At 31.7% G+C, this 25,858-nt stretch overlaps 2 long non-coding RNA genes across 2 annotated transcripts; one reads left to right on the top strand and one right to left on the bottom strand.

The window, feature by feature from the left end:
* The first annotated feature begins 9,126 nt into the window (after positions 1-9,126).
* LOC107933143 (uncharacterized) lies at positions 9,127-15,420 on the top strand. Its single transcript, XR_001693560.2, has 4 exons — positions 9,127-10,985; positions 11,241-11,362; positions 14,482-14,622; positions 14,710-15,420. It is a non-coding gene; the product is annotated as an uncharacterized lncRNA (long non-coding RNA).
* Positions 15,421-22,981: 7,561 nt separating this feature from the next.
* On the bottom strand, positions 22,982-24,742 carry LOC107933136 (uncharacterized). The gene is made up of 2 exons (XR_001693556.2): positions 24,314-24,742; positions 22,982-23,258 (listed from the first exon to the last, which is right to left on the bottom strand). It is a non-coding gene; the product is annotated as an uncharacterized lncRNA (long non-coding RNA).
* Positions 24,743-25,858: the final 1,116 nt, after the last annotated feature.

Genomic DNA, 25,858 nt, shown 5'->3' with positions numbered 1-25,858 from the left:
GGGTAGGTTTAGGCTTGGGTATATTGGGCTGATTTGGTTTGGGGTTAATGGGTTTAATTGGGTTTTGTAGGGTTTTGGGCCCAAAATTGGGCTTGTACAATGTAACAAAATTTTTATTATTTCTCATTTCCATTCTTTGTATCTAGCAATGTTTTCAAACTAAGTTTCATGATAATTATTGAAGTAATATATAATTTATGATTATAATTACTAATATATAATGAGATCTTTGCTTTGCTGGTGTATTGATGTAAAATGTAGCAGTTGGCTTTTATAATAAAGTCATTTACTTTAAAAAAAATAAAAATCAATGAGAGAATGCATAGCTAGCCAATCAGCCGTGCCCCAGTATTATTAGGAGTGTTTATGGGTCGGGTCAAGTTTAATTATAATATCAATATATTTTATATTTATTTAAATCTGATTTAACTTAAAATTTTGTTTAAACTCGTTCATATTTGCAAAAAGATTAATTCAAACTCATTTTAGATTCGTCTATATAAAAATACATAATAAATAAATATAACATAATATAAAATATTATAAATTTAAAACGGATTGAACCGGGCCAAGCTCGGGCCTTGGATGTTCAAGTCCAAGTTCGACCTATATTTTAAATGGGTTTAATATTTTTGCTCAAACCCATATCTATCTACCTAATATGAATTAGATTTATTGTTTTTTAAAATGTGTATAATTTAATCAGAATCAACATTAAAAATTATATATTAGATTATACAAAATTAAAGTTTATATATAACTTAAGTGTTATTTTTAAATTTATTAATATTTACAATTGCATGGGATATGTGGTAGAAGCGGATTTTGTTTTTGTAACCTTGTTTGCTGCCATGCTAGATCGAAAATGTCTTCAGCTTTTGTTTGCTGGTTTTTGTCATTTGTGGAAACTGATACACTGTTTCGCTTAGAAACGTATCCCTCTTGTACTTTGCCTTGTTTTCTTAAAGAAAATCATTTTATTGGCTCCTGCTCTACTGCCTATACAGCCCCACAACCTTCATAAAACATCCATGAATTGCAGCAATAAATACCCAGTTGTTTAGAACTGGATATGTACAAGTGAATGGGCAGCTCTCATCAACAAAATATATACATAGATGCATAACTCCACAAAAACACAAGTGACCAAGTCTCATAGTTACATATACATAGATAACCAAGCCCTGAAATAAACCATGTCATTGTATATACATACAGGACTAATATCACGTTAGACGACAACTCCACAAATTACATGAGTATTCTTAGAAGTTAGAACTGCTCTTTTTTATCATCATACAGCTAAACATCACAACGTAGGGAACGTGATTGCATTGATCAGATAGAACTGCATTACATATTTGCCTCATGCTGTAGGATGAAGAAGAGATTAAGATGGAAATTAACGTAGGGCTTTAACGATATATTGAAGCAATAACGCACTACCCCCATGCAAGCAATACATATATGTAAGTTCCCAACTTAACCCTAATCTTCATCTAGTTAGGTCATCTAAAAACATATACGCATACCATATGGTTGGTATAACATGAAGCTGAAATTGAGAATATATATAATGAAGGTGGGTCTAGAAAGCAAATTTGGAGACTTGCGGAAAGTGATATTGGCGCGGCTCAATCTGATATCGTATTTTACGATTGTAAATTCGTTTTCGGATTGAACCGCACCAACATCGCTTTTATTTTTGCTTCCTAAACACTCAACAAAGTGGACTGAATCACAAGTGAAACAACAAAGTTGACACTAATTTTAGATTAGATCCTTAAACAACCCTATTAAATGCACAGTTTATTTTCTCATAAGAAAGAAAGGGAAAAAAAAAAGGCAGAGAAAAACTATCTCAACAAAGCGCCTAAATGATCATCCCAAATCCAATTCCCCCGAATGGAAGAAGAAACACTCCACCATGGGTGTTTAAGAGTTTGTATTAGTTTTGGCGCTTTTATACTCACCTATCAAACAAAAATAGAAGCAGTACTTGAATAAAGAAGTGCTAGATATGACTCCATGATGATAAATTAATTGAACTTTTATCTGCGTAGGGCAAAAAGATGGCTGGAGTAGAAGGTGGAAATGGTTGTTGGGAATGATAATGACAAATTGGGATCTCAAATTCATGATTTGTATTCCTTGAATTGAGTCAAAATCAAGGCAATTGATGCAATTACTATGTCTTGTCAGTGAAGTTAATTATGAAGAAAGACCATCTAAAAGCAAGACAGTGAGTCAATGTAAGATATGATGTTTTTGGGTGCACGAAGACAGAACTTGTCGCTATTTAGGAACATGAGAAGACAAAAAATCATTCATCAGAACAGAAAAAAACGAAATACAAACTAAAGGGGCATTTATTTTTCTGTTTACTATTGAAAAAACCTTAAAAGTTTTCAGCAGACTATATATTTAAAGCATTAATAATCACCATACTATTGGTTCATTACCAATCAAATCAAGAAAAAGAATAACTACATATATTTCAAAGGGTTGAACTCAATTAAGGTTTTAAAACAGAGGTTAAATAAAAAAGAAAGTGGCAACATATATAAGATTGTGATCAATATGTTATCAAAAGAATCGAGAGAATCATTGGTGGAGTGGCTAGGGAGGGGAAGGTGGAGATTAGAGAATGAGTGTAAGAAGGAATGAGGAGAGGGAACGTTGATATAACAGGGCCAGGAGGTATTGCCTAGGGATGGGGAGGCGAAGAAGGTGAGGGGAATGATGTCAATGGGGAGCAAAACTTGCTTTTTAGGGTTTGCCCATGCTTGGTTTGTACTCAAATACATTTCATTTCAAACTCCTATTGCGCATGCACCTCAAAAATATTCTCCTTAAAAAAACCCAAAAAGAAAACCCTTTTGACTGTACTTTTTTTTTCCTAGAATTATGGTGTATTATTTTAGCCTCCCACCTTTCTGCACCATTTAGCCTCCCGCCTTTCTGCACCATTTAGCCTCCCGCCTTTCTGCACCATTGTTCATGCCTACCTTTGATTAACCTAGTGAAAGATATACATTACTGAAAGGGAGAACAAGATGGTTTACATGATTTAATTTATATTTTACGTATTTAAGTTTATAATTGAGTTTATAATTGAGTTTCTATCGTGAATTAATCAGTCATCAATTTAATTAAAAAATTATTAAAATATTAGTTAAGTTTGTCTTAAGCGGCTACTGATCTATTTTTTTTTAAGTGAGCTAACTAATTATGGATCAAATATAAATTTGCACAAGTAGTAGAGAACTACCTCTATTACAGAAGCTTTCACTAGCATTAACTCTTAGGCTCTCCTAACGAGTTCAATTGACTTTGACTATAGCTTTCAAACATGGCATTTGATAATTAGTGGTGCCTAGAAAAGTACACCACATATATATTCCGTGGTTGAATAGAAACTAAAGATGTTCAAATTTTGATGAAGAAAAAATATGACTAATAATATTGAGAGATAGGAGGAGTGAATCTTGGGAACATGAGTGCAGAATGTCAGCAAAGGGGATTGTCTAGGAAGAAGTTTCCAATATCTTTTTTACTTCCCGAACATATGTGTAAAATGGGCAGTAAGCAGGAATAAGCAAGATTTGGCATTTGTGTTTTGCCAGCAGCCCGAAGCGGAGACACCGGCGCTAAAGGAGCCCTGCCATGGCTCTGCATTAGGGAACACGCTCCTTGGTTTTTGCTTTCCTTACCTTTTTTTTTTCTAATTAAAATTATTTTCTCTTTCTTTCAAAGAAGAGGAAGGGATTCAACAATTCACGTCACTCTTCATGTGGCAAAATGTAAAAGGGAGAAAACCTTTTTAATTATTAAAAAAAAAGGCTATTCCTGTCACTCACTCATGATTTTGAGCTATAAGTTGGCATGCCACTATATGAAAAACATATTCCTCCATGCACGCCTCATTCCATCACCAGTCTTTGTTGTTAGGCTCACGATCATGGAGGAGACGAAGTTAAAAATTTTGTTTAAGGGGTTGAGATAAAAATATAAAATTTGAGGAGGTGAAAGCTAAAAATATTGTATTAAACTAAATTGTTAATTTTTCAAAAAAATTTAAAATTATAAAATTTTCATTTAATTAAAGGTTAAAAGGACTAAGATGCATCACTTTTATATTCGAATAACTTGTAAAAACTTCTCTTTTATATGTCAAATTTCTTCCTACAAATAAACAACATAGAACTTCTCCATCTTCTGTTCTTGCTAATTCATTCTTGATTATGTATATGGGATTTTTTTTTTAATTCATTCTTCAATATTTATAAGGGACGATAGAAAATTACTACTTTTTTGGAAAGAGAAAGGAAAAAAAGATGAAGGAAATGATAATTCATGGGAAGAACCGTAAACCCTATCCATTAACAGAGAGAATTTTGCTTTTCACAAGCCATAGGGAAATGACAATGGATTGGGAAGGTGGGCAAAATCAAATTTCCATGAGGAAATGATAATTTGCTGGGAAGGGTGGGAGGCACAATTAATTTTCTTTTTCATTAATCGAGGTCATTTTTAGATGAGAGAATATTTTTAAATTTAAATTTTAAACCCTAAAAGAGCAACTAGATAACTACTAACATTGAATTTAGTTTTGTACCAATTTTTTACATTATTTTTGGACAATTATCTATTTCCTATATATATACCAACACATGCTTTATATTAGAGGTGATCATGGACCACTTCAGGATCTCAACTTAATTTTAGGCTCATTTTTTAGGTTTGAGTTTATCCAACCCAAAAAATGGATTTAAAATTTTGCCCAAGTCCCGCTCGGATAAAAATGTTAAAATCTGAATTGGACTCAGCCCGTCTATTTTAATTTTTTTATATTATTATTGTTTAAAAAATAATACATCAAATATACTAACAACATTAAAATAAATGTTTCCCAATAAATTTAAAATAAATTAAAAAAAGTATTCAATATATGGAGAGAAATTGCACAAAATGGTAGAATTTATACTTTCGAAGTGATGATAGATGAAAATAGTACAAGAGTCCGAACAGTTCAATTTAACAAAGCTTTTCATTGTACTTGAAAGAAGTTTGAGTTTTGTGTCTATCTTTGCTGTCATACTTTATGGACTCTTAGTGTTAAATATGTTAAGAAATTTTTTTAGCATTATATAAAGCAGATGGATTAAAGATGCTAGAAAGAACATGCATGGTGATAATGCTGTTAAGTTTTCACGATAGTATAATACAGAGGCTAAAATTGTATTCTGTAATTATATGATTTGATTTGTTTATGATTTAATTATAAAAAGTGAAGTAAATGAAAAAAAAAAGTAACTTTGTCAGAAGATTTTATATGAAGGAGATATGGAAGTTGAAAAAGAATTGACAAAATTATGTGTCTCTAAGAATTATGAGCTCAAGAAGAATAAGACGAATTCAAGAATAGTCATTCAATCTAGTAAGTTATCTACGTAATCGAAAATTTTGAATGCTTTATGTTTTTGTTATATAAGTGATAATTGTTTTATTTTTAATTTAGAAAATATGAAATATCAAGTAATGATGATAATCTTATAAACGAGGTGAATAAAAATTCTTCCATCTTAAATCCACCATATGTCAAGCCGAAAGAAATCTCTAATGCTAGATTAAAAGTTCACTTTAAGAGAGAAAAATCCATAATAATCTCAATTGCTTAAGTCCATTAAGTAATTTTATTTTAAAGTTAAACTTTATGGTAAATTTAATTTTTAAATTATATTTATTTTGATAAATGTTGCATTACGTATAGAAAAAAAAAATAATGGGCAATTGGAAAATCTTTAGATGTACCCATTGGCTTTACTTTAAGTTATGGAAATTTTGTAAGTGTAAAAATAATTAGCCACATATTATATAGGAGTAATTTTTGTTGTTATACATTGTTAATTAGTGATTTACTTATTTGTGCACGCACTACAAGAAAATAGGGTTTTAGTGGCGTTTTTAGTGGCGTTTGGACAAAAAATGCCGCAAAGATTATGCATTAGTGAAAACGCAGCAAAAAACTGAGCAATACGACATTTTTGTTGAAAACGCCACTAAAAACTGAGCAATAGCAGCGTTTTTGTTACAAATGCCATAAAAAGTTGAGCAGCCATTTTCGAGTACGGTAATCGACACTCATTTCGATTTGATCCGACTTAATTTTCATATTATTTTCTTATTTTCGTTTTGAATTCGATTTTATTTTAATATTTGAAACTGACTTTATAAAAAATATAAACTACAACATTTACTTAGCTATGAGAAATTTTCATTTTAGTTACTTAATTATGAAAAGTTACAAATTGATAACTAAGCTATTTAGAAATTTTCATTTAAGTTGCCAAGCTGTTAAAATCGACGCCGTATGGCTTTCTCTAAACCCCTAAACCCTAAACCCTGAATTCTAAAAACATATATAAACCTTAAACACTAATTCATAAACCTCAAACCCTAAACCTCCCAAAAAATTCATATGGATGTTGATGTGTATATACATAGATATTAATGTAAAAGCTTATGTTTATAATAAATTGTGGAAGCAATACTTAATATTGATTAAATTTATTTTTGGGTTCAGGGTTCAATATGTAAGGTTTAAGGTCTATGGTTTAGGTTTTTATGGTTTAGGGTCGTTTAATGGTCATCATGTTAAGTTTATGGTTTATGGTTTATTATTTTGGGTTTGGGGTTTAGTTTTTAAATTTTTTTATTTGTGGTTTACTATTTAGGGTTTAAGGTCTTAGTACGTGTTTAGGGTATTATGGTTTTAGGGTAAGGAGTATTGATAAAAATGAGAAAAAATCTTGTAATAGTCCGATTTTGGGCCTAGTCGGAACAGTGGTTTCGGAACCACTATTTCGAGGCCGAAGAAAATTATTTTGATGTTATTTTATGTGTTATAATATAATTTTATAAGTGCATATAAATTTTGGTAAGTTAATTTTAGTGATTTCTAGTCCAATTTCAAAAAAAGACTAATCGCGTAAAAGGTAAAAGTTGTGTTTTGATGCCTAAAGGTGTTTAATAGCTAGATAACTAAAATTGGGGGCTTTAAAATGGCAATTAGACCCTTTTTATTGGGGTGGCCGGCCAAGGGAGACAAGATTGGTTAAAAAGACATATTTTATGGGATTTAAAGTGACTTTTTGGGTAATAAAATAAATAAAGAAAAAGTTGTTATTTTCTCTTTCATTCTTCATCTTCTCTCTACCGAAAATGGCAGCAAAGAATGGGGGTTTTTGACCTTTAAACTTTCAGCCACTTTAAGCCCTAACAAGTAAGTGATATTTTGTTGTTTCTTGATGATTTTTACATTTTTGGAATCCCTAAAGCCTAAGCTTTCAAATGAAGGGTCTAGTTTGCAAAATGATGAAGAGTCTAGGGTTTTCCTATGAGAGTCAATGTGTTGTTTTCTGTATTTTTATGGAAGATTATGAGCCCTAGTTGTCTAATAAACAACTTTTGTAAAAGAAATTATATGAAAACACCTTAAAAATGGCTAGTTTGCTAAGTTGTAAGATAAGGTGTTAGTGTGTGTAATAATGATTTTTTTGAGTTGTCATAGTTATGAAAATGGTTTATCTAGGCTTAAGGAGTAAATAAGTTGAATAAAAAAAATCTTGTTTCGAGCCAAGGGCAATTTTGTAATTTTGGCAAAATAGAGGGGCAAAATTATAAATTTTTCCAAAGTGTGTCAATGGACTAATTTGATTATTACATTGTTTTAATTAGCTAAATGTGATGTTTTAGATGTTGAAAATTTTGATTTAGGCCTAGAACGGGAAAAAATCGATTTATGGACGATTATGTCTTTTTTACCTTTGTGGTATCTAGGTAAGTTCGTATGTAAACAATACCATGCTATACATGTATTTAAATGTTATCATTACATGAATTGTATAAATATTAAGTGTATGTGATTAATAGAAATATGATAAGACAAAGCCTTAATAGGCGAGGAAGAAAATCCCGTTTGAACCTTAGGAATAGAATAGGATACGAGTGACATGTCACTACGAATTATGAGTCTAGATGACTAGCTCGAGAGTGAGCATTTTAATGTCATGAGATATGAGGTAGCTTTAGCTACAATTGAGGCACTTATGTGCAAAGGTTCTTTCCGAGTATCCAATTAGTATTCCAAGTGTGGTAAGTCATTGGTGAGTATGCACTTGAGTTATGTTATGAGTTGTGCAGGTATGTACACTAAGCCTATGAGAATGCCTTGGTATGTGAATGATCTATGATGGATAAATATGTGTTCTTACCATGATGGGTGAAATGATGTTGTATTAATTTTGTGAACAATGATCATGAATGAGTAACTTAGCCTTGACATATTTGAGTTACTGCAGTAGTGTAACTTTAAAAAATACACTAAAAATAGTAGAAAATAAGTTAGAAGTTGAATAAAATATTAGAATAAATCTTATTGAGTCTAGTTTCTTATAAAAGAAGCCGTGTAAGCAAATGAATTTCCTATAATGAGATATTTGAAGTTGCGTAGGACAGAGTCAGAATGACTTTGAGATCCCCTATTTTGATTTGAGAAAATCATTATAAATTGTAAAACAATGGTTATGAGTTAAGATTTATATGACTAGAATCCTTAACGAGTCTAGTTTCAAGAAAAATGGATGAGAACATTATTTGAGCCCTGTGCTATGAGATAATTGAACTTTAGTGCAGAAGGGTTGGAACTGTCAGATAGTGAATTAGGGGTAATTTTGAGGAATAAACTGTACTAATTGGCTAAACCAAAAATTCTAGAAATTTTATGGTAGAGAGGTACATGAGTCTAGTTTCAAGAAAATTTAACAGAACTTAATTTAGAGTTTCGTAGCTCCAGATATAAATAATTTAGTAACTGTTACTCAAGAAGACAGCTTGTTGTGAACTTAAGAATATGTTGTAAACATTGATAAAACATGTTAATGAGCTGCTTATTGTTTTCATATGAATTTACTAAGCGTAAAGCTTACCCCCTTTCTTTCCCATGTTCCCTAGGGTTGTTAGGTTTGCTCGGGTTGGAGGCTGTCAGAGATATTATCACACTGTCGAGTTAATGATATCGGCGTAAGTAAATCCTAGTGTTTCGAGTCTATGGCATGTGTAGGGTTTTAATGTTGAGTATGTGATATTATGATTTAGCCAAAGGCATTGACTTGTTATTAAGGTAGTATCTAGTCATGTAAATTGGCCTATGTCGGCTAATGATGTTATGGGCCTATATGGTTATTCTTATGCATGTATGTTATTATCTCTTGTGATGTGGCTTACAACCTGTATGCCTAGAGATTGAATTGGGATTTATTGATGAGTTAGTAACTAATACAAGATTAAGTGATTGGTAAATAGTTAATAAGGCCTCATGAATGGTTTGTGGATATGTTTATGCATGCCTAATGATGGACATGAGGTTTGTGACGTAATGATACTTATGACAAGTATGTGGCATTGATGTGAGTAAATTCTATAATATTATTTGCATAAGAAATTGACATGAGCATAATATGTTTGTAGATGTTTAAGAGCTCATTTATGCCATGTTGTATATTATTAGATAAGTATGTGTACATATGTTGTGAGGGAGACAAATGGCTTGGAAAATAGCCTTGTAATTGTCTACACGGATAGACACATGGGTGTGTGTCTAGACCGTGTGTGAAACACGGTCTGCCCCAATGGGTGTGTGCCATAGCCGTGTTTTAAAGTCAGTGTTGCACACGGGCATGTCCCAAGCCACACGGGCGTGTGTGACTACACGGTCTATACCCACACGGGCGTATGGAGCCCTAAAGCATGAAATTTTTTCAAGTTTTTCTTAAGTTTTTGGTTTAGTCCCGAACTGCTTCTAACGCATGTTTTGGGCCTCGTGAGCCCGTTTAAGGGACAAAATGTATGTGAAATGAGAAGTTTTAAATTGACTGGAATTTTACGGCTAGGATTTTATGTGATTGATTGAGTTTAAGTCAGGTAACACCTCGAACCCTGTCCCAGCGTCGGATATGGGCGAGGGATGTTACAAATCTAATTATTTTAGGGTTTAAACAAGCAATAAGAATCTTGACGTTTGTGGTTACATATTTAGGGTGTATGGAATTAGGGTTTATGGTTTAGAATTTAGATTTAAGGTTTAGTGTTTTTGGTTTAGGATTTAGTTTATAGGGTTTAAGGTTTAATGTTTAGGGCATTGGGTTTAGGGTATTGGGCTTAGGGTTTTAGGTTTAAGGTTTAGTCTATTGGTTTTGGGCTTAATTATACTTATAAAAATTTGTGTCTAAATCAAAGGCATTAGGCAAAAAAATTTAATTTTAAATAAAACGACGCCGTTTTAGTTTTGCATTAGCGGCGAATTGTAAAAAATGCCACTAAAAATATGGGAAATTGAATAAAAATGTTGTCGTTTAAAGTGGTGCGGTAGTGGACTTAGCGGCGCTTATTTAAAAACGCCACAAAAAAATGATAAATTGAATGAAAACGACGTCGTTTTAGTTGGCAGGGTAGTGGAATTAGTGGCACTAGGTAATAAACACCGTAATAGATCAGCAGTAGTGGCGCTTATTAGAAAACGCTGCTAAAAATATGAGAAATTGAATAGAAACGACGTCGTTTCATGTGGCCTGGTTTAGGAATTAGCGACGCTATGTTAGAAACGCTGTAAGAAGAAATCAGTATTACTAGCGCTTCTTCAAAAACACCGTAAATGTCTTTTTGTTTATACCAAAACTGTATCGTTTTGGTTTCATCCGTTTTATCCGAATGCACTCCCCCGATACTTGTTAGTTTTCCCCTTAGCAAAATGTCCCTAATTCCCTCTATTCCCCCCAAATCCCTAAATTTTCCCTAAATCCAAATCCCAACCGATTCGCTGCTGAAGACGCTGACCCTACCACTACTGCATCACCCTCGACTAACCCCTCTGCTCAGCCGTTAATTTTCTTAACACGAGACTATCTTGCTCGTCTTCTCTTCTGGTTAGTCCTGCTCTTCCCCACCGCTCCCTCTCTCCATCTCATTACTTTCTACTCCCTTTTTAAAATATTCAAAATGAAATATGTTTTATGGTGTGTAAGAATTCAATTGTTTCTGTTCCAAAGTTTTAACATGAAATCTAGGTTACTCGGCATATATTGCATTCAAAGATCTTTGGAAATGGAAGTTGATCACATGTTCATATGGCATGATATTATTTTCTGATGATTCTGATACCTCTCATTTCTTCCATGAAGGTGTATGCTATTGGGACACTCCCTTAGAGGCCTCGAGTATTGTCTGGAACTAATGGAACTTTTATCTTTGACAAGCAATATCAAGAATAACGACTGTGGAGGTGACCGGTGAGCACATCGGTGTGAGTTGCTTTGATTCGAATGCTTCTATCTGTATATAATCGGTCGATACTAACTTCTTTTTCTGGGAAAAGAAAAAAGATTTCCATTGAACAAGATTTGACCCTTCACTGTGTTGACACCATTTTTTGGATGAAAACGGTGTTGACTTGGATTTTGGAAAAAAAAGAATGAAAACGGGAGTCGCCACCAATCCTTTTTTGACGAGGTGTGATTGGGTCACCTCAAAAAGTGATTGTTTTTAATAAATGATTTAATTTTATTAAAACAACGATTTTGGTCTACGAAATTCAGAAAAATGAGTTCGGGAGTCGGTTACGCACGAGGAAGGATTAGCATCCTCGATACGCCCAAAATTGGTACCTAGTTGATTAATTAGTGTCTTAGTGTCGAAAATTTGAAAACTTGAAAGAATTTAAAATACGATCCCTCTTTGTAAAGAAAATGCTCAAATGTTAAGGACCTTCTCGTCTCACAATATAAAATGTCACATCCAGTAAGTTAGGACACGACATCTTGAATTTTCGAGAACGAGCTTGCCTTTTATATAAAAATTCGTGTATTTCAAAAGGTTATTCAGTTAGTTAAGGTGAACGAGGAAAATCGAAACCCAGTAAGTTAGGGCACGTTTCCTCGAATTCCCAAACACCGAATATTGCCTTTACTTGCAAAAATCTTATTTCGAGGTAACGAAATGCCATACCCAGTAAGTTAGGGAACAACACCTCGTATCTTCGAGAATAAGCATTTTTCAAAACTCATGTCACGATTTAAAAGAGTATTCCGTTATTTAGGTTAAAGGAGAAAAATCGAAACCCAATAAGTTAGGGCACGATTGTCTCGAATTACCAAATACGGAATATTACTTTTATGAAAGAATTATTATTGGGTTGGATATAATGATAATAAGAACAATATTAAAGTAAAGTAAACAATAATACTATATATAAATGTATATATATATATGTATATAATAGAAATACACACTACTATATAATAATAAATATAGAAATACAAAAAGCAAATATAATAAAAATATTAAATTAAAGTAATAAAAATAATACTATATATAAATATATATATACATAAAAATATACACTAATATATAATAGTAATAGTGATAGTAAAAATAATAAAAATATGAGTAATATTAATAATATATTAGAATACAAAAGTAAAGTAATAACAATAGGGGTGATAATAATAATAATACAAACAATAATACATATATATAATAATAGTAGTTAGAAATAAAAAATAATAAAAGTAACAATAATGATAGTAATAATATAAATAAATATGGAGAGGGCATATATAATATAATAATAATATAAAAATAATATATACATGAGAAATAATAATAATAATATAAATAATAGTAAAAATAATAAAATAATAAAACAAAGCTTTCAACTCTCTTTCTCCCTCTTTTCTAAATCCGGCCGTTGGTCCGGCTTTGCTTCGGTCATGGACCCCACGGGCCGCCATCGGCGCCACCATACACGGCGGCCGGACCTCAAAAAAAACCTTTTTCGATAATGAAAATATGGGTAAGCTTTTTACTTTTATTTTTACTTTCGTATAAAAAAAACAAAATAAAATTGAAAGGAAAACAATAAACAAACAAAGAACTAAAGATAAGAATAGACAAAAGAAACCTCTTTTGCTTTGATCTTTGATTAATCTCCAAAAACTAGCCTTTCCAAGAAACAAAAATAACCTTTTTTTTCCAAAAAAACAAAAAAAAACCTCCTCCAAAACAAAGAACAATCCTTCTCCATAAAAACCAAAAAACCCCCCTAAAAACAAAGTCTTGAATGGCTTTTATAGCCAAATTTTACAAGTGGAGTGGTTGGGGTGGTTTAGGTGGCCAAGGGTGGTGGAGTTGGTGGCTAAGGTGGGTGGCCAACAAAGGTGGTGGAGTAGGTGGCTAAGGTGGGTGGCCAACAAAGGTGGTGGAGTAGGTGGCCAAGGTTTTTATTTATTTATTTATTTATTTTTTGTGTTTGGGTTGGGATTAGGTTGGTTTAAGTTGGGCCAAAATTGGGCCTTTACACACTGTCTTACAGATGGAGAGTTTCTTAATGTACAACACTTCAAAAAATTAAGATTATTGCACTCATTTTTTTTGCTTATATCGAGTGTGTTTTTCATTGTCATTATTACTTCTCAGTATTCGCATATCAAAAAGGTCGGTACATATTGGTACTAAGGGTGTGTTTAGTATTACTTTTTAGAAACATTTTTGAAACAAATAGTATTTCTAAAAAAAAAACACTCTTAAACATAGCATATTTTTAGTTTTTATGTGCATATGTACACACAAGCACACACATTTAGATTGAATTAGTTTTCAGTTCACAAAATTAGGAACTTAAATTATTCAAACTAAACTAAAATTAGGATTTTTATTTTCAACACTACATATTTAATACTCATTGTGATATATATCAAGGGAATAATAGTTTTAGTAGCAAAACAAAAAAGAGAAATAATACCAGAAATGTAAGGTAAAGGATGTAGAAACTGGAACCCCTAACTAGGATCTGACTTAATGACAGTAAAATAGCTTAGAGAAACAAAAAACAGTTGGAACCTTGACAAAGACAGTAGACAGCATGAAGCATTCAAGGAGAAAAATAGAGGAGTAGTCACTAGACCCATACAAATGTGAAGTTAAGCACTTTTTGGGACCTGTGTCAAGATCTTTAGTTTCATTAGATGCTAACTTCTTTAATGTTGGGATTAGGAGGTCATCGCTGATTGCTATCACCTTCAGCTGGAACCAGAACTGGATTTTGTTGTCTGAATGTTTACATAGCCTATTATCCTGTGTAAATGAAATATTGGAGCCTAAGGTTTTGTTTGATAACCTGTTGAAATAATTCAATTTATTGAAAATTAATACTTTCAGCAGTTTAATTTTTTAAATGTGTTTAATAACAATTATCATAAATCATTTGATAGAGCCTCTTCAGTAAAAAATTATTGAAAAAGATACGTAGATAAGAAGTGACTTATTACCATGAAGGATAAATTATTTTCTTTTACAATACTTTAAATTAATTACATTTATTATTAGTTTGGATGTTAAAATTAATTTTGATTTTAATTTTGTCAGGTGAAAGGGGAACCAAACATATCTTACATCTGTTCTAGGTACTATCGAGCACCTGAATTAATATTTGGTGCAACTGAATACACCACAGCCATTGACATCTGGTTTGCTGGCTGTGTTTTGGCTGAGCTATTGCTTGGGCAGGTACATATTTCATTGCATACTTTTTTTGCTTATTTATATGAATTTTCCCTTTAAATTACTTAACAAAAACTATTTTTTTGACTCCAGCCTCTATTTCCTGGTGAGAGTGGAGTAGACCAGCTTGTTGAAATTATTAAGGTACGTTTTAGTTCAAAATTCTCATCAATAATAGTTTCATCATGATGATTTTGGAAAAAATTAATCTTCTAGGGCTCCGATTTTGTATAGATTTAATTGCTGATTTTTCTTTCAAATATTGGATCATTTTACTTACTTTACATTTGCCATCTAGTTTTCTGCCTTATGTTTTCTGTTATCTACCATTCAGTTTGCCATGTTCCTTTTTTTGTAGAATTTTATTACCATGTTCTTTTATACAAATTAGTTGTGAACAAGATAATATATAGTTTTGAAATGAAATATGGAAGGAAAACTGAATTTGATGCCATATAAATCATTTCATTCACTAAACAATACGACTTCCACCTATAAATTTGTTACCTAGTAAAGATTTGATTATGTTATATTATTTTTAATATCAATTATTATTATTCTTATTTTTCATCATAAAAATGTATTTAAAACTGATATAGGATTATTTATGATAGTACTTTTTGTTTATTTTCCTTCTCCTTAGAATCTAAATTTTGATTTCCTTTTAGCTGATTGTTGATAGCGTAGTTGATTCATGTAATTATGTTTCATCTGCAATTCCTTTCGAAATCTCATATGGATTTGCAGCCTGTAATCTTACACTTCCAATAGTTAGAGTTTCATTTTTAATGTGATGTTTTTTTTAATAGTTATCTCAATTTTAATCACTTCAAAATGAAATAATAAATTAAAATTTTTATTTCTTTGATATATTCTTCAATCAACATTAAAAATTAATATTGTCATATTATATTTTATAATTTTAATTAAATTTATCTTTAAGCCATAACAAAATAAAAAATGCATAGTAACTTTGATTGACGAGAATCTTGGCACTTTATTACTTGCTTTATTTAATTAAATAAAAAAAGAGATGTGGAATTATTTTACTAGAGAAATTTTTTAATAAAAATAAAATACTATAAGCTTAAACTCTTATAGTAAAAGAATAAAAAATGTACTTGATAATATAGTAGGTAATCTTAGGTACCTAATTAAATTAAATTGTATTTAAAGTTTTATTTTAAATATTTTATTTTAATCAAGAAAAATATTTTGTCTACTTTTATTTTATTTTTAAATTACCTAATTAAATTAAATTATATTTTTATTTTATTGTTCGAAAAATTAGGCTTTACTTACTTGAAAAATACTTTTTTTAAAATTTATTTTAAGGAATTAGACCATTCATTCCTGAGTTGATTTAGCATTCATGTGACTTAATAAAAAATAACCATAATTGAGCACACATGATGGACTTAATTCAAAATAAATAATTAACCCTAAACTTGTAAATTTAATCCAATAACTAATTCTTCACTTCCCTTATGTTTTCCCATCAACGCAATCACAATCGCATCAACATAAATATGTATCATATCTTACATAATTTACATAACTTACATAATACATAAATATATATCATATCTTACATAATTTACATAAGATAAATAACTTACATAATTTACATAACTTACATAATACATAAATATATATCATATCATAACTTACATAACTTAATTATACTTATAAATAAACAACTTACGCGTGTAATTTATTGTTAACTTTAGATTTCAAGAACTACGAAATGGATAGGAGTTGAATGAATTTGTCAAGGGTAAGCAACGCCTATTGAAATGGAGTCTTTTCTAAATTTTGCATTCCAAAATGCAAGCCAAGAGAATATGATTTTTTGCCCGTGTAAGAAGTGTGGTAACATCAATTAGCATTTTCGTGAAATTGTCTACGAACATCTAATTGTTGATGGCTTTATTCGGCGGTATAAAAAATGGATTTTCCATGGAGAGTGTACATCTAGTGGAACTACTTCAACAATTAATCCAACTTATCCTGATACTGCTTACTATCAGTATGTTAGACAAGATAACATAGAAGGTATGTTGCGGGATGCATTTAATATGCACAGTCATGGTGAGCAATCGTTTCCACCTGACTTTATTGCATCCGATAATTGTAATATTGGTGGAAATGTTTTTTTCGAAACAGGAACAAGTACACCTGATGAGGAGCCAAATGAAGAAGCGGCGAAGTTCTACAATTTACTTAATGAAATGAACGAAGAACTTTACGAGGGATCAAAATATTTGAAATTGTCCTTCTACATTCGTCTATTTCACTTAAAATATTTGGAAGGGTGGATCGAAAATTCTTTTACAATGCTGCTAGAGTTTCTGAGAGAGATGTTTTCGTTTGCAAAAATCCCCCAGTCTTGTCAAGATATGAAGAGACTTATAAAAGATTTGGGCCTTGGGTACGATAAAATTCATAGTTGCCCAAATGACTACATGTTGTACTGGGGTGATCAGAAAAACCAATAGTCTTGTCATGTTTGCGGTAAGTCTCGTTGGAAGAATAGGAATACAAAAGATGCAAATGCGGATGAAGGTGTGGCACAGTTAAGAAAGAAGCCAGCCAAGGTTTTGCGATATTTTCCCCTAATATCGATTCTATGAGGTGGCATAATGATGAAAGGACCGATGATGGATTATTAAGGCATCCTGCTGATTCTTTGGGTTGGAAATCATTTGACACTAAATTTCCAAGCTTTGCAAGCGATCCTCGGAATGTAAGGCTTAGGCTAGCAGTTGACGACTTTAATCTTTTTAAAATCATGAGTACTTCTTACAGTACTTGGCCTGTAGTGCTTGTTCCTTACAATTTGCCTCCATGGATTTGCATGAAGCAATCTTCTTTTATATTATCTATGATTATCCCTGGAGAGAAAGGTCCTGGAAATGATATCGACATTTATTTGCAGCTACTTATTGAAGAGTTAAAACAATTATGGTCGGGGTTGAGACATATGATGTATCGAGAAAGGAGAACTTCAATTTACGTGTAGCTTTATTATGGACAATTAATGATTTCCCGACTTATGCCAATTTATCTGGTTGGAGTACCAAAGAATGTTATGCTTGTCCTTGTTGTGCTGTGCAAACATGTTTGAAATGGTTATATAATGGGAAGAAGTTCTGTTATATGGGGCATCATCGGTGGTTGGATGGAAATCATAGATTTAGATTTCAGAGGACTTTATTTGACGGTACTGAAGAGTTTAGAGAAGCTCCTGAGCAGACCATTGGATCTGAAATCTTGTTCATGTTAAAAGATATGAATTTCAGTTATGGGAAGATGAATCAACCATCCAACATACAAACAAGGAGAAGATCGAGGGATAAATCTGATCCTGAATCTAATGAAGAGGATGATCCTAATGAGGCGGACTTGTGGAAAAAAAGTATTTTTTTTGAGTTACCTTATTGGGAGCATCACATTTTACGACACAATCTTGATGTCATGCATATTAAGAAGAATATTTGCGAGAACATCATCGGGACAATTTTGAATGTCGATGGAAAAGCAAAAGACAATCTTCAGAGTCGACTTGATTTAGTTGACATGGGAATTTGACGTGATCTTCATCCCCAAGTACTTCCGAATAGGAAATATCGGTTACCGCCTCCAATTTTTGCAATGCCGAAGGAAGAGAAAGAAGTGTTCCACACGGTGTTGAAGGATATAAAGGTCCCAGATGCATATGCATCAAATATATCTCGATGTGTGAGTCTTAAAGATAGAAGACTATTCTTTAAAATCACATGATTATCACATCTTGATGCAAGATTTACTGCCATTTGCTTTACGGTCTGTATGTCAAAAAAGGTTACGTCCTGTATAATTGAACTTTCCAATATAATGAAAGTTATTTGTGGCAAAGTTTTGGATGTTGAAGAACTTGAGAAAGTATAGGATCGAGCCACTTTGACTTTATGCAATTTGGAGAAGATTTTTCCACCTTCCTTTTTTCACTATTATGGTGCACTTGGTAATCCATCTCCCTCGTGAAGCAATAATTGAAAGACCGATTTTCTATCGATGGATGTATCCTATAGAAAGGTGCTAATTTATTTGTAAAGTATTCATTCATTCACCTCTATACATTTAGTTACAACTTTTGATAATGTTGTATATCGTGTTTAGGTTCCTAAGCAAATTGAAGTCTTATTGTTGAAATAAGCGTTATCTGGAAGGACCAATTGCTGAAGACTACTTGGCAGAGGAGTGTATGACCTTCTATTCTAGATATTTAGAAGATGTTGAAACAAGATTGAATAGACTAAGTAGAAATGTTGGGCTCAATGATCCCAACTTTGCCGAAACTTATTTATTTCAAAGTTATGGAGAACCAATCGGTAAAGTTGAAATTACAGAATTAGATGAAAGATCTTGGGTACAATTACATAGATATGTTATTTTTCACCACGATTCAATTGAACCATTACGCAAGTAAGTTCTAGAATATGATAAATATTCATATTTTTTATTTGTTTATTTTCTAACCAATTAAACCTCTTTTTAACATAGTGAGCACAAACAAATCTTGAGATCTCATTCACGCTCCCGAAGATTACAACAACGAGAGATTAATAAGTTATTCACAAAATCTTTCCATAAATGGTTAAGCCAAACGGTATGCAACTCAACCTTTTATTGACAAATAATAATGTTTTCTCATAACATTTATAATTACACAATTTACTTTCGATTCAATAGGTTTGGAGTGGGAAGGACATTAATGACGAAGTTAAATGGCTTTCCTAAGGCCCGAATAGAGTAGTAAAAAGATATAGTGCCTTCATCATCAATGGATTCAGATTTTATACAAAATATCGCGAGAGATTGAGGAGAACTCAAAATTGTGGAATAGTTGTGAATTCTTCAATTACAAGTTATGCTAGTGCTAGGGACAGTAATCCCGTTGAGGGAGATGTGGAGTATTACGGACTTCTTACTGATATTATTGAGTTAGATTACTATGGAAAATGGAAAATTTTTTTTATTTCGATGTGATTGGGCTGATGTTAATACTGCTCGTGGAATTAAAAACGATCAATTTGGTTTTATAATGGTGAATTTCTCTCGATTGATTCATACTGGAGAACAATTGATAGATGAGCCGTATGTATTTTCTTCTTAAGTAAAACAAGTTTTTTACTTGAAAGATCCAACTGATGAGGGTTGGTACGTTGTACTCTGAAACACCCCTAGAGACTTGTTTGACATGGGCAATGGAAGTAGAGATGACATCATCGAAAGATCAGAAACTTTGACTTTTCCAAAACAAAACTTAAATGAAAATATCCCTAGTAATAATACACAATTTCAATGGGTTCGTTAGGATGTGGATGAAGATATTTATGAATTATGATGTAGTAAGATTTTACGATTTTTTAATTATATGTAATATTATAATTTTAATCTTGCTCATGTTATATAATTTAACTATTTTATATGTACTATTATTGTTGTAATTTGTTAATAAAATTTGAACTATTTTATGTGTATTGCAGGAAAAATGCGTAGAAGAAGATTACGAGATTTAAGTATTGTCCAGAATACTCCAAATTCGGAAGAAGCAAATAGTGAACAGCAGACAGTTATTGGATCTTCGAATGTGCCGGAGACACTTGACGAGCCTGCAGAATTTCAAAGTAATGTTTAGTTTATTTTACATGTGTGTTGACTTTTATTATTGATTTATTTTTTATTTTTAATATAAATAATAACATACCGTTTTCAGCTGAAAGTGGTGGAATGCGCAGAGGTCGAGGACGTACGCTACTTAAAGATTTATATGACTTAAATCCTGTCAAGCATGTCAAAGCAAGTAGAAACAGTCATGGTCAGCCTGTTGGATCTGAAGCTCGACTTTTAACAGGCTATTTGGGCATTATAGCACGAAATGTCAATATGTTGCCCATCAACTACGAATCATGCCATCACATGCCTGATAGTAACAAAAATCAAGCTCTCGATAATATTAAGGTAACAAAACATCTAATTGTTATTTATAATACTTTGGTTTAAGTTTCATTTATATTTACATTCTAAACTTGTGTTTTTTTAGGAGAGATTTACTTTAGAGGTCTCGGATGACTATATCAAGAAGGCATTGGGTAAAAAGTGGAGAGACCATAAAAGCACTTTGAAAAAACAATATTTTAAGAAAGACATAAGCCTCGAAGAAAAATTATGAAATGTCCCGCCGGGAATGCTGAGGTACCAATGGGAAGATGCGATTAGATTCTAAAATTCAAAGAAAGGAGAGGTATTACGTACTTCCAAATTCTTATAAATTTTTCAGTATATAGTGTTTACTATATACGTAATAATAATTACATTATGTAGGACCGTGAGCGAGTTGGAACAAACAGCAGGCAAAAACAAAATTCACGCACACGACAGGGTCGAGAAGTTTTGCTTCTGTAACTGAGGCTGAGGTATTATGAATTTATTAATTCTATCAAATATTAATGACTTTCTACTATTAAATAATATTTTTACTACTATATTGTAGAAAGTCTCGTTTGGTCAAAAAGTTGGACACCTTCAGCTTTTTGAGATTATGCATAAGAAGAAAGATAGATCTCCTATGACATCCGAAGCTGGAGAAATTATGGTATATTTACTTAATAAAAATTGATTTATTATAAATATTTATAATGTTTAATTATAATGGTTTAATTCGTCGTTAGTAGTTTTAAATAATGTTAAGTTATGTTGCATTCCTTTTTATTATATATTTCGTTTCTAACTCTTTGATTGATTTATTAGGAGAAACTAAAGGAGAAAAAGACGGAGTATGAAGCGATTGTTTCGACTGATAGTTCTGTTAATCTTGAGAACATTGATAACATAATTATTACTGAAGTTTTGGGTCCTGAAAATCATAGTCGGGTTCGATTTCAAGGATCTGGTGTTATCCCGATCCAATATTTTGGATCCGGCTCCCAACAATACATGCCTTACGGGAGTCAAGCTCAAGCTGAAGTTCAGAGGTTAAGAGACCAGATAGCTCAGATGCAAGCGAGCACAGTTGAGCAAATTGTTGAGGTTGAAAGAAAATATGAAGAACTCCAGCAACGACTTAGAGCGGATGCAGTAGCGAGGAAGGCAGCGGCAGCAGGGAGGGAGGTAGCTGCAGCAGCGAAGGAGGCAGAGGCAGCAGCGATGGTAGCAGAGCAGAGCAGAAAGTATGATGAGCTCCAGCTACAGCTTTAGCATATGATGCAGATGTTTCAGCAGTCGCAAAAGCCGCCATCTTAGACATTTGTTTTCTCGTTGTAAGAATATTTTTAACATTGTCACATTTAACATTATTGTAAGAATATTTTGAGTTATACTTCATTTATTAATTTACATCATATATCTTTCGTTGAATTTGAAGTATCATTTAGATTTAACGTTTTTTTGTTGTATTTTTTATGCTACATTTGCTATTTTTGGTTGGATTCAATGTTATATTTGTTGTTTTGGTTGGATTTAATGCAAGAAGGGTTGGATATTGGTGAAAAATGTATATTGCAAATCTGCCAAAATTAGCAGCGTTTGTAACAAAATTTTCGTTAAAAGCCATAACTTTTAGCAACGTTTCACCCACAAGCGCCGCTAAAAGCCATGACTTTTGACGGTGTTTCAGGGATTTCAACGACGCTTTTCCCACAAAAGCCCTAAAAGTTATGATCTTTTGTGGCCTTTTTTCAAATAAACGCCGCAAATTATTGTGGTGTTTTCTATAGCGACGCTTTTTGCAGCGCTTGTGAAAACACCGCAAATAGTTCTAGCGATGTTATATTGATATAAAAAAATTTGGACTGGTGCTTCATAATCATTGATATTAATTATTTTTACATGATAGTTAATATAACCATTACTAGGTATAAATAAGTTCTATTGTAAATTCATGTTGAATTTTTTAACTATTTGTTTTAATTTATTTTGTAGACTTATGTTAATTTCTTATCTTTGAATTTTATTAAAATATTTCTGCAATGAACTATTTATTATAAAAATCACTACACCATAAAAAAAAGCACTTAGTCCCTAAATGTTAGGCATACAAGTAGTAGCTACTAAAGCATAATTTAGACCACAACAACCACACTAGAACATTCACTACAACAAAATTGACTTTTAGCGACGTTTTTGCAAGCGCAGCAAAAAACTTCACTAAAGTTTGCGGTGTTTATCTAAAAAATGCCGCAAAAGGTCATGACCTTTAGCGACACTTTTTCCACAAACGCCGTAAAAAGTCATGACTTTTAGCGTCGCTTTTCCCACAAGCGCCGCTAAAGATCATGACCTTTAACGGCGCTTCTCCCAAAAACGTCGCTAAAACAAGTCGTGAAAATACAAAATATATATTATAAAATATTATAAATGAAAAATATAAAAAATTTAAATTCAATATAAATATATATCCCACCAAACAGTAAGTTTATCAATAACAATCAAACAAAATACCGCACTTATCATACTACACCAGAAATCTAACAAAATACAAATAGAACAAAATAATGATAGAATGCACACTTTAAGATCAACAGTTAGCTCAAACAAGTCGTCACTATGCATGAATTCAGCTAATATTCCTGGACCATGCATCCAACAAAAACTCAAACCTGAGAAAAAAGAAACAAAAGTTAATGAATGACATACGAAGGCAAAAACCAACCAAAATAACAGAATCAGATTCCAGTTATTATGAAAGTAAATAACTTATCTTAAGATAAGGTTCTTCTAAATTCAGAACCCTAAATCAAATTAATAATAAAATATGCAATTAACAAGTCAACGTTAACGCCACATATAACATCAAATTGCACAACTTAATATACTCAATACATTAACATAAATAACATCACATTGAACAATGAATTTAACACATTCAAATAGATCAATTTTAAGCTCACTAATGGTTAATTTAGCATGTGAACAGCATATAAATGTTTTGCACTTACAGCATGGTTTAATCAACTTCAAGTAGGAAATTAAATGCTGCAAATTTCCAGCATTCAAAATCATATATAGACAACATTAATATGACATTTTCGAGCACCTTAAAGACACATTTGGAAAATTTGAAGAACCATTTGAACAACCACATTCGAACATCTTAAAGACAACTAAATTTTGTCTTGTTTTGGACAACCTTACAGGTCAGCAAGGCATGTGTTAAACCACGCCTAACATGTTTATTTCATCATGCTTTGAACAACAATAAACAACCATTAAGCATTATATTAAATCAACTCTTCAACACATTCGAACAACATAAAATACATCATTCGAATATCATAAATCACAACTTTCAGACACCATAAATTGCAACATTTAACACCTAAATTTTCAGCATTTAACACATAAAATGGTTTTCTCCTTATTAAACACTTATACGACCGTCAAAGCCAAAGTATGCACCTGTAAGCCAAAGTCAGGCCAGTAAGGAAATTACTTATACGACCCTCAAAGCCACATATGTCAAAGCACATTAACTGATCTCTTTGAATTATGATATGGAAAGATAAATTTTTAATAATGCCACCATAAAGCAAGAATCAGAATTTGTTTCAACAAAAGAGAAATAAAACATTGTTGCTAATAGCCGAATAGAACAAAAAAAATGAACAGCAAAACTGCACAGGCTCAGGAGCAAGAGGGAATTAAAGAAACTAACCTCTATATCTAAGAATATCCTTTTGCTGAAAAGAATCTCAATTGTCTGCAATAAATGCATCACCAAATACATATATATGAGAAAATGAAAATAATATTCCATAGTTAACTCATATCAAGAAAAACTAGAGGTTTCACAATACAATGGAATGCTTCCGTTATTTAACAAGGAACAATAGTATTAATTTGCAAAAGGTAGAACAGAAACATGCTGCACTACTATTGTTTAACGTTATATAGAAATTATTCTTTAGTTCTAATATCTAAAATTACAAGCACAAAAGGCAATATCAAGGTCTGATGAACAGTTAGATTTGAGAAATATTCATTGGTAATATCACTTAAATCTGTAATCAAACCAAATATATTTCTAAACCAACTAAAAAGGACTATAGAAGGACCAATACAGAATGAGAAAAACCACACCAAATATTTGAGAAACTTGAATGAACAAATAACATTAAAAAATTTCCACGACTGGACCAAAGAATAACAATGAGGTAATATCTATATTAACAATACAAATCAAAGAAATCTAATTTATACTAGATAACAAGCAGACAGTATGATACAGGCATGGGGCTTCTTACCTTACTTGCACTTAAGATGTCATCAAACTGTTTTAAAACTGCTGGGGAAGCCAAATGGTCAAGCTTAGCTCCCAATATCGCAATGGGCAGCTTCTCACATGCAAATATTCCCACACTATCATAGCAGCTTTTACTATACTAGTTCATATATGTAGCAAGTGTAGTTAGCTGGATGTCTTCAATTTTTAGTGAAACATTTGTCTTAGAACCTTAAAAGCTGCTAAGATTTAATTCTCTAATCTAAGTTTGCTATGGCTAAAGACTCGATAAACTATGAAGTCGAAATAGATTCTAATTAAGTAATGCTAGTAAAACGGGAAAGCTCTCTTAAAGTAATCATCTAATAACTCTAATCATGCCCAAAACTTCAATTTTTGCATTAAGTGTAACATCAAAACAGTTTCATGCTATAGATTATGGAAAAAGCACTCTTGGCAATCATCATAGAAGGACAAGTTTTCTCATCTCAAGAAAGTTGCGTGAATGTGCTAATGGTATTAGGTCCCAAATATTTTAATAGTGAATTGATGCACCATAGATGAATTTATTTAGGTAAGTTGTAGAGTTGGTTCATCATCAAAAGTAGTATTTGGTATTCAAGGTCATCAATATTGCAATGTTGCTCAAACATGATAACCTATAAGATACAAGTAATATTTTATTAATAGAACTAAATTATAATATTAAAATTAAAATACTAAATAACATTTTAATTTGAAAACAGAACTAAATCTATTAAAATTCTGAAAAATAAGAATTATATTATATATAACAAATTTTTTTATAAAGTTAAAAGAAAGCATGGAATTTAGTTTTGAATTTGATTCAAAAATATAATTCTGAGAAGGTAAGATATGATATGAAACAATTAAAAATTTGAGAGGAAATTTTAGTTGCTGAAAGAAAAACCAGTTAATGAAAATGGAAAAGAATGATATACAAAAAAACCACTTGTT

This window comes from Gossypium hirsutum, chromosome A07 (assembly GCF_007990345.1).
Source record: "Gossypium hirsutum isolate 1008001.06 chromosome A07, Gossypium_hirsutum_v2.1, whole genome shotgun sequence".
Classification (NCBI taxonomy): Eukaryota; Viridiplantae; Streptophyta; class Magnoliopsida; order Malvales; family Malvaceae; genus Gossypium; species Gossypium hirsutum.
Note: the sequence above shows the minus strand (reverse complement) of the source record. Positions and strands in the feature narration are given on the sequence as shown.